The 9,995-nt window shown below is 40.8% G+C and overlaps 1 protein-coding gene across 1 annotated transcript in view; it reads left to right on the forward strand.

Annotated features, from left to right (window-relative positions):
• The window catches only part of FKTN (fukutin), an 89,542-nt gene that overhangs the window by 77,591 nt on the left and 1,956 nt on the right, over positions 1–9,995 (forward strand). The gene's annotated exons all lie outside the window — the stretch shown is intronic.

The following is a 9,995-nucleotide window of genomic DNA, read 5'->3' on the forward strand; positions in this document are numbered from 1 at the left end:
CACATGTGATCTTGAGCACTTGAAATGTGGCAAGTGCAAATGGGGAACTAAATGTTTACTTTGATTTTTTTTAAACATCTTTATTAGAGTATAATTGCTTTACAATGGTGTGTCAGTTTCTGCTTTATAACAAACTGAATCAGTTATACATATACATATGTCCCCATATCTCTTCCCTCTTGCGTCTCCCTCCTTCCCCACCTCCGTATCCCACCCCTATAGGTGGTCACAAAGCACCGAACTGATCTCCGTGTGCTATGCAGCTGCTTCCCACTAGCGATCTATTTTATGTTTGGTAGTGTATATATGTCCATGCCACTCTCTGACTTTGTCCCAGCTTACCCTTCCCTCTCCCCGTATCCTCAAGTCCATTCTCTAGTAGCTCTGCATCTTTATTCCCATCTTGCCCCTAGGTTCTTCTGACCATTTCTTTCTTTCTTTTTTTTTTAGATTCCATATGTATGTGTTAACATATGGTATTTGTTTTTCTCTTTCTGACTTACTTCACTCTATGTGACAGTCTCTAGGTCCATCCACCTCACTACAAATAACTCAGTTTCATTCCTTTTTATGGCTGAGTAATATTCCATTGTATATATGTGCCACATCTTCTTTATCCATTCATCTGTTGATGGACACTTAGGTTGTTTCCATGTCCTGGCTATTGTAAATGGAGCTGCAATGAACATTGTAGTACATGACTCTTTTTGAATTATGGTTTTTGCAGGGTATGTGCCCAGCAGTGGGACTGCTGGGTCATATGGTAGTTCTATTTTTAGTTTTTTAAGGAACCTCCATACTGTTCTCCATAGTGACTGTATCAATTGACATTCCCACCAACAGTGCAGGAGGGTTCCCTTTTCTCTACACCCTCTTCAGCATTTACTGCTTATAAAGGTTTTGATAATGGCCATTCTGACCAGTGTGAGGTGATACCTTGCTGGGTTTTTGATTTGCATTTCTCTAATGATTAGTGATGTTGAGCATCCTTTCATGTGTTTGTTGGCAATCTGTATATCTTGTTTGGATAAATGTCTGTTTAGGTCTTCTGCCCATTTTTGGATTGGGTTTTTTGTTTTTTTGATATTGAGCTGCATGAGCTGCTTGTATATTTTGGAGATTAATCCTTTGTCAGTTGCTTTGTTTGCAAATATTTTCTCCCATTATGAGGGTTGTCTTTTTGTATTGTTTATGGTTTCTTTCACTGTGTAAAAGATTTTCAGATTCATTAGGTCCCATTTGTTTTTATTTCTATTTCTCTAGGAGGGGGGTGAAAAAGGATCTTGCTGTGATTTATGTCATGCGGTGTTCTGCCTATGTTTTCCTCTAAGAGTTTTACAGTGTCTGGCCTTACATTTAGGTCTTTAATCATTTTTTTTTTTTTTTTTTGCGGTACGCGGGCCTCTCACTGTTGTGGCCTCTCCCGTTGCGGAACACAGGCCCCGGACGCGCAGGCTCAGTGGCCATGGCTCACGGGCCCAACCGCTCCACAGCATGTGAGATCTTCCTGGACTGGGGCACGGACCCGTATCCCCTGCCTCGGCAGGCAGACTCTCAACCACTGCGCCACCAGGGAAGCCCCTTTAATCCATTTTGAGTTTATTTTTGTATATGGTGTTAAGTAGTGTTCGAATTTCATTCTTTTACATGCTGTCCAGTTTTCCCAGCACCACTTATTGAAGAGGCTGTCTTTTCTCCACTGTTTACTTTGATTTTAATTAAATTAAGTAGCATCATATAGCTAGTAGCTAGCATACTAGACAATGCAGGGCCAGAGGATTTGATGGGACCAGCAAGAGCTTTGGAGTTGTAGAGATCTAGACTCAGATCCAGGGGTGTCACTACCTAGCTTTGTGATCTCAGGCTGGTTATTTAACTTCTGAGTTCCAATTTTTTTTTCAACTAATGAGGCTAAAATTAATACCTGCCCATAAGAGTTATTATAAGAATTATAGGAACCCTGGTATATTGCTTAGTACAGAGTAGAAGTTCAATAAATGATAGCTATTAATATTATTATCTTTACTTTTATTTCAACCTTTGGCATTAATCTCTGAACTTCTATTTTCCTAATAATCCCTAGTAATATTTCTGTAAGATAAGAGCCTTTCTGTATTTCAGAGTATTCCTGGTGAGAGGGCCCTGTCCTGAGGACTGGTGATGAGAAGTGAGAGTGGCCTCAAGGGCACAGGTACAAGGCCTGTCCTTTGGGGAGACAGATGGTAGGATTAAAACATAACACTTGGATACGGCTTCAAGACAGCAGAAGAGTAAGATGTGGAGATCACCTTTCTCCCCACAAATACATCAGAAATACATCTACACGTGGAACAACTCCTACTGAATGCTGGAAGAAAACCTCAGACCTCCCAAAAGCCAGGCGTCAGGGCTGTGCCTCTGAGGTAGGAGAGCCAACTTCAGGACACTGGTCCGCAAGACACCTCCCAGCTCCACGTAATATCAAATGGCAAAAATCTCCCAGAGATCTCCATCTCAACGCCAAGACCCAGCTCCACTCAATGACCAGCAAGCTACAGTGGTCGGCACCCTATGCCAAACAACTAGCAAGACAGGAACACAACCCCATTCATTAGCAGAGAGGCTGCCTAAAATCATAATAAGGCCACAGACACCCCAAAACACACCACCAGACGTGGACCTGCCCATCAGAAAGACAAGATCTGGCCTCATCCACCAGAACACAGGACCTAGTCCCCTCCACCAGGAAGTCTACACAACCCACTGAACCACCCTTAGCCACTGTGGGCAGACAGCAAAAACAAAGGGAACTACGAACCTGCAGCCTGCAAAAAGGAGACCCCAAACACAGTAACTTAAGCAAAATGAGAAGACAGAGAAACACACAGCAGATGAAGGAGTAAGGCAAAAACCCACCAGACCTAACAAATGAAGAGGAAATAGGCAGTCTACCTGAAAAAGAATTCAGAATAATGATAGTAAAGATGATCCAAAATCTTGGAAAAACAATGGAGAAAATACAAGAAACGTTTAACAAGGACCTAGAAGAACTAAAGAGCAAACGAACAGTGATGAACAACACACTAAATGAAATTAAAAATTCTCTAGACGGGATCAATAGAAGAATAACTGAGGCAGAAGAACAGATAAGTGACCTGGAATATAAAATAGTGGAAATAACTACCAGAGAGCAGAATAAAGAAAAAAGAATGAAAAGAATTGAGGACAGTCTCAGAGACCTCTGGGACAACATTAAACGCACCAACATTCGAATTATAGGGGTCCCAGAAGAAGAAGAGAAAAAGAAAGGGTCTGAGAAAATATTTCAAGAGATTATAGTTGAAAACTTCCCTAATATAGGAAAGGAAATAGTCAATCAGGTCCAGGAAGTGCAGACAGTCCCATACAGGACAAATCCAAGGAGAAAGACACCAAGACACATATTAATCAAACTATCAAAAATTAAATACAAAGAAAAAATATTAAAAGCAGCAAGGGAAAAACAGCAAGTAACACACAAGGGAATCCCCAAAAGGTTAATAGCTGATCTTTCAGCAGAAACTCTGCAAACCAGAAGGGACTGGCAGGACATATTTAAAGTGATGAAGGAGAAAAACCTACAACGAAGATTACTCTACCCAGCAAGGATCTCATTCTGATTTGATGGAGAAATAAAAGGTTTACAGACAAGCAAAAGCTAAGACAATTCAGTACCACCAAACCAGCTTTACAGCAAATGCTAAAGGAACTTCTCTAGGCAGGAAACACAAAAGAAGGAAAAGACCTACAGTAACAAACCCGAAACAATTAAGAAAATGGTAATAGGAATATACATATCGATAATTACCTTAAACATAAATGGATTAAATACTCCAACCAAAAGACATAGACTGGCTGAATAGATACTAAAACAAGATCTGTATATATGCTGTCTACAAGAGACGCACTTCTGACCTAGGGACACATACAGACTGAAAGTGAGGGGATGGAAAAAGATATTCCATGCAAATGGAAATCAAAAGAAAGCTGGAGTAGCAATTCTCATATCAGACAAAATAGACTTTAAAACAAAGACTAGGACTTCCCTGGTGGCGCAGTGGTTGAGAGTCCGCCTGCCGATGCAGGGGACACAGGTTTGTGTCCCGGTCTGGGAAGATCCCACGTGCCATGGAGCGGCTGGGCCTGTGAGCCATGGCCACTGGGCCTGCACGTCCAGAGCCTGTGCTTTGCAACGGGAGAGGCCACAACAGTGAGAGGCCCGCGTACCGCAAAAAAAAAAAAAAAAAAAAAAAAAAAAAGAAAAAAAAAAGACTATTAAAAGAGAAAAAGAAGGGAACTACATAATGATCAAGGGATCAGTCCAAGAAGAAGGTATAACAATTGTAAATATTTATACACCCAACATAGGAGCACCTCAATACATAAGGCGAATGCTAACAGCCATAAAAGGGGAAATCGACAATAACACAATCATAGTGAGGGACTTTAACACCCCACTTTCACCAATGGACAGATCATCCAAAATGAAAATAAATAAGGAAATACAAGTTTAAATGATACATTAAACAAGATGGACTTAATTGATATTTAAAGGACATTCCATCCAAAAACAGCAGAATACACACTCTTCTCAAGTGCTCATGGAACATTCTCCAGGATAGATCATAACTTGGGTCACAAATCAAGCCTTCGTAAATTTAAGAAAATTGAAATGTATCAACTATCTTTTCTGACCACAACGCTATGAGACTAGATATCAATTACAGGAAAAAATCTGTATAAACTACAAACACATGGTGGCTAAACAATATACTACTTAATAACCAAGAGGTCACTGAAGAAATCGAAGAGGAAATAAAAAAATACCTAGAAACAAATGACAATGGAGACACAATGACCCAAAACCTATGGGATGCACCAAAAGCACTTCTAAGAGGGAAGTTTATAGCAATACAATCCTACCTTAAGAAACAGGAAACATCTCAAATAAACAAGCTAACCTTACACCTAAAGCAATTATAGAAAGAAGAACAAAAAATCCCCAAAGGTAGCAGAAGGAAAGAAATCATAAAGATAGGAACAGAAATAAATGAAAAAGAAATGAGGGAAACGATAGCAAAGATCAATAAAACTAAAAGCTTGTTCTTTGAGAAGATAGACAAAACTGATAAACCATTAGCCAGACTTATCAAGAAAAAAAGGGAGAAGACTCAAATCAATAGAATTAGAAATGAAAAAGGAGAAGTAACAACTGACACTGCAGAAATACAAAGGATCATGAGAGATTACTACAAGCAATATATGCCAATAAAATGGACAACCTGGAAGAAATGGACAAATTCTTAGAAACGCACAATGTTCCAAGACTGAACCAGGAAGAAATAGAAAATATGAACAGATCAATCACAGGCACAGAAATTGAAACCGTGATTAAAAATCTTCCAACAAACAAAAGCCCAGTTCCAGATGGCTTCACAGGTGAATTCTGTCAAACATTTAGAGAAGAGCTAACACCTATCCTTCTCAAACTCTTCCAAAATATAGCAGAGAGAGGAACACTCCCAAACTCATTCTATGAGGACACCATCACCCTGATACCAAAACCAGACAAAGACGTCACAAAGAAAGAAAACTATAGGCCAATATCACTGATGAACACAGATGCAAAAATCCTCAACAAAATACTAGCAAACAGAATCCAACAGCACATTAAAAGGATCATACACTATGATCAAGTGGGGTTTATCCCAGGAATGCAAAGATTCTTCAATATATGCAAATCAATCAGTGTGATAAACCATATTAACAAATTGAAGGAGAAAAACTATATAATCATCTCAATAGATGCAGAGAAAGCTTTTGACAAAATTCAACACCCATTTATGATAAAAATGCTCCAGAAAGTAGGCATAGGGGAACTTACCTCAATATAATAAAGGCCATATATGATAAACCTGCAGCCAACATCGTTCTCAATGGTGAAAAACTGAAACCATTTCCACTAAGATCAGGAACAAGACAAGGTTTCCCACTCTCACCACTATTATTCAACATAGTTTTGGAAGTTTTCGCCATAGCAGTCAGAGAAGAAAAAGAAATAAAAGGAATCCAAATCGGAAAAGAAGAAGTAAAGCTGTCACTGTTTGCAGATGACATGATACTATACATACAGAATCCTAAAGATGCTACCAGAAAACTACTAAAGCTAATCAATGAATTTGGTAAAGTAGCAGGATACAAAATTAATGCACAGAAATCTCTTGCATTCTTATACACTAATGATGAAAAATCTGAAAGTGAAAGTGAAATTAAGAAAACACTCCCATTTACCATTGCAACAGAAAGAATAAAATATCTAGGAATATACCTACCTAAGGAGACAAAGTCCTGTATGCAGAAAATTATAAGACACTGATCAAAGAAATTAAAGATGATACAAACAGATGGAGAGATATACCATATTCTTGGATTGGAAGAATCCACATTGTGAAAATGACTATACTACCCAAAGCAATCTACAGATTCAATGCAATCCCTATCAAATTACCACTGTCATTTTTCACAGACTAGAACAAAAAATTTCACAATTTGTATGGAAACACAAACGACCCCGAATAGCCAAATCAGTCTTGAAAAAGAAAAACGGAGTTGGAGAAATCAGGCTCCCTGACTTCAGAGTATACTACAAAGCTACAGTAATCAAGACAGTATGGTACTGACACAAAAACAGAAATATAGATCAGTGGAACAGGATAGAAATCTCAGAGATAAACCCACGCACATATGGTCACCTTATCTTTGATGAAGGAGGCAAGAATATACAGTGGAGAAAAGACAGCCTCTTCAATACATGGTGCTGGGAAAACTGGACAGCTACATGTGCAAGAATAAAATTAGAACACTCCCTAACACCATACACAAAAATAAAGTCAAACTGGATTAAAGATCTAAATGTAAGGCCAGACACTATCAAACTCTTAGAAGAAAACATAGGCAGAACACTCTATGACATAAATCACAGCAAGCTCCGTTTTGACCCACCTCCTAGAGAAATGGAAGTAAAAACAAAAATAAACAGCTGGGACCTAATGAAACTTAAAAGCTTTTGCACTGCAAAGGAAACCATAAACCAGATGAAAAGACAACCCTCAGAATGGGAGAAAATATTTGCAAATGAAGCAACTGACAAAGGATTAATCTCCAACATTTACAAGCAGCTCATGCAGCTCAATAGCAAACAAACAAAACAACCCAATCCAAAAATGGGCAGAAGACCTAACTAGACATTTCTCCAAAGAAGATATACAGATTGCCAACAAACACATGAAAGGATGCTCAACATCACTAATCATTAGAGAAATGCAAATCAAAACTACAATGAGATATCATCTCACACCAGTCAGAATGGCACTCATCAAAAAATCTATAAACAATAGATTGCTGGAAAGGGTGTGGAGAAAATGCTGGAAAGGGTGTGGAGAAAAGGGAACCCTCTTGCACTGTTGCCTGGAATGTATATTGATATAGCCACTATGGAAAACAGTATGGAGGTTCCTTAAAAAACTAGAAATAGAACTACCATATGACCCAACAGTCCCACTACTGGGAATATACCCTGTGAAAACCATAATTCAAAAAGAGTCATGTACCACAATGTTCATTGCAGCTCTATTTACAATAGCCGGGACATGGAAGCAACCTAAGTGTCCATCAACAGATGAATGGATAAAGAAGATGTGGCACATATACACAATGGAATATTACTCAGCCATAAAAAGAAACGAAATTGAGTTATTTGTAGTGAGGTGGATGGACCTAGAGTCCTTCGTACAGAGTGAAGTAAGTCAGAAAGAGAAAAACAAATACCCTATGCTAATACATGTATATGGAATCTAAAAAAAAAAAAAAAAATGGTCATGAAGGACCTAGGGGCAAGATGGGAATAAAGACGCAGATGTAGTAGAGAATGGACTTGAGGATACGGGGAGGGGGAAGGGTAAGATGGGACAAAGTGAGAGAGTGGCATGGACATATATACACTACCAAACCTAAAATAGATACCTAGTGGGAAGCAGCCACATAGCACAGGGAGATCAGCTTGGTGGTTTGTTACCACCTAGAGGGGTGGGAAAGGAGGGTGGAAGGGAGGAGATAGGGGGACATGTGTATATATATATATAGCTGATTCATTTTTTTATAAAGCAGAAACTAACACACCATTGTAAAGTAATTAGACTCCAATAAAGATGTTAAAAAAAACAACAGGGGCTTCCCTGGTGGCGCAGTGGTCGACAGTCCGCTTGCCGATGCAAGGGACACGGGTTCGGGCCCCAGTCCGGTAAGATCCCACATGCCACGGAGCAGCTGGGCCCATGAGCCATGGCCACTGAGCCTGCTCGTCTGGAGCCCGTGCTCGGCCATGGGAGAGGCCACAACAGTGAGAGGCCCTCGTATCGCAAAAAACAAACAAACAAACAGACAACATAACACTTAAAAGAATTGAATTTCAAAGACCAGGCTTAGGTAGGGGAACCAAAGATCCCACACTTTGTAGAAGGTGGTCTGAGGCTAGAAAAAGCTCCGGGAAGGAGGACAGGGAGAGGGACAGTGAAGTTCAGCTGGATCCTAAGACTTAATGAACAGAAAATTTGAATAAATGAAGAAAGGCAAGAAAGCATTCTTGAAGAGAAGGAATCAGTACAGTCCCAGAATGGGCTTTATGGAGCAGTGAAAAAGACCATCTGTCTATATATGGATAAGTAGTAAAAAATACAAATAGAAAGGTGGGCAAGGAGCAGACTGTGGGGGCAGTAAATATCCTGCTGTAACATACGGGTGAGAGAAAATAGAGAAGGTTTATTTGAATCAGAGCATGATGCCTTCAATAAACACTTCTGACTAGATTACTACTCACAGCCACAGTGCTAAGGGCCGAGGTTCATTCATTGACACAACAAACATTCATGAAGCTCTTTCAAGGGCGGAGTAGGGATTTGGGGAAATTTAGGTTCACACAGACTCATCCCCAAAACCCTGGGATCCGTACAGTTGCAGGACAGAGGACAGAGACTTAGCCAGGTGGTCGTAAGCCACTCAGGTGACTCAGGTAAGGTCAATCCTAGGAATTCCCAGCCAGTTCCAGGCACAGACACAGGGAGTCCAGGAGCAGGAAGTGCTTGAGACTGAGGGGTACTTGGTGTTGCTCTGGGAAGTGGGGCTCAAGATCAGTGCTGCCGGCCTCAGAAAAGCACGCTGGGACCAGGGTAGGGTCTTATCCAGGGGGCTCCAGGAATTAGAACAGGCAGTTGAGGGCCAAGGCTCAGTTAGATGAATTGGGGCAGGAGAGTCAGTAGTGAGGTCCTAGGCTCTGGGGAAGTCAGCGTTAGGCCTGGGCCCCACAGTGCAGGCAATGTGAGAGCTGTGGGGAAGAGGCTGGAGCTATTTCTACACCTGCTCCTTCAGTCAGAAGCCAGGACAGGATGGGCTGTCCCTGTGGGGACACAACAAGGCCTAGCTCTGGGATCTGGGGGAACTGAAGCCAGGAGAGGAGATGGACCCAGTAGAGGTGTTCAATTCGGGGTCTTAACCTGGTCCTCATTTCCCTATTGTCTGTTCATCTCTGAAGACTCTGGTCTCCAAAGGGTGAAGAAGAGGTATTCTAGTTGTACTAGAAGCACAGCTTTGCTAACAACTGACATCACTCTCTCCACCCTACCTCCTATCCCCCCAGGAAAGCTTGGGACCCCATCTGCTGGGATCATAGGGGTGGTGAATGGAGGGGAGCCAAGCACAGGTATATCTTGTTAAACAGTCTGCTTCAGCTACAGCGTAAATCTCAAAATCGGGTCTGAAACCTCAGCTGATAAACCCACTTGTTTCAGACAATTTCCAAAGAAACCAAATCTCCACCAGCTAGAAGAGATGGATGTGCTCTTGGGTAGTGCAGAAGTATCTGTGTTACGAAAAGCAGAGGTGAGAATTGTGGTGAGAAGTCAGGGTTTCCTCTGAAGGTTTTT

Source organism: Tursiops truncatus, chromosome 6, assembly GCF_011762595.2.
Source record: "Tursiops truncatus isolate mTurTru1 chromosome 6, mTurTru1.mat.Y, whole genome shotgun sequence".
NCBI classification, from domain to species: Eukaryota; Metazoa; Chordata; class Mammalia; order Artiodactyla; family Delphinidae; genus Tursiops; species Tursiops truncatus.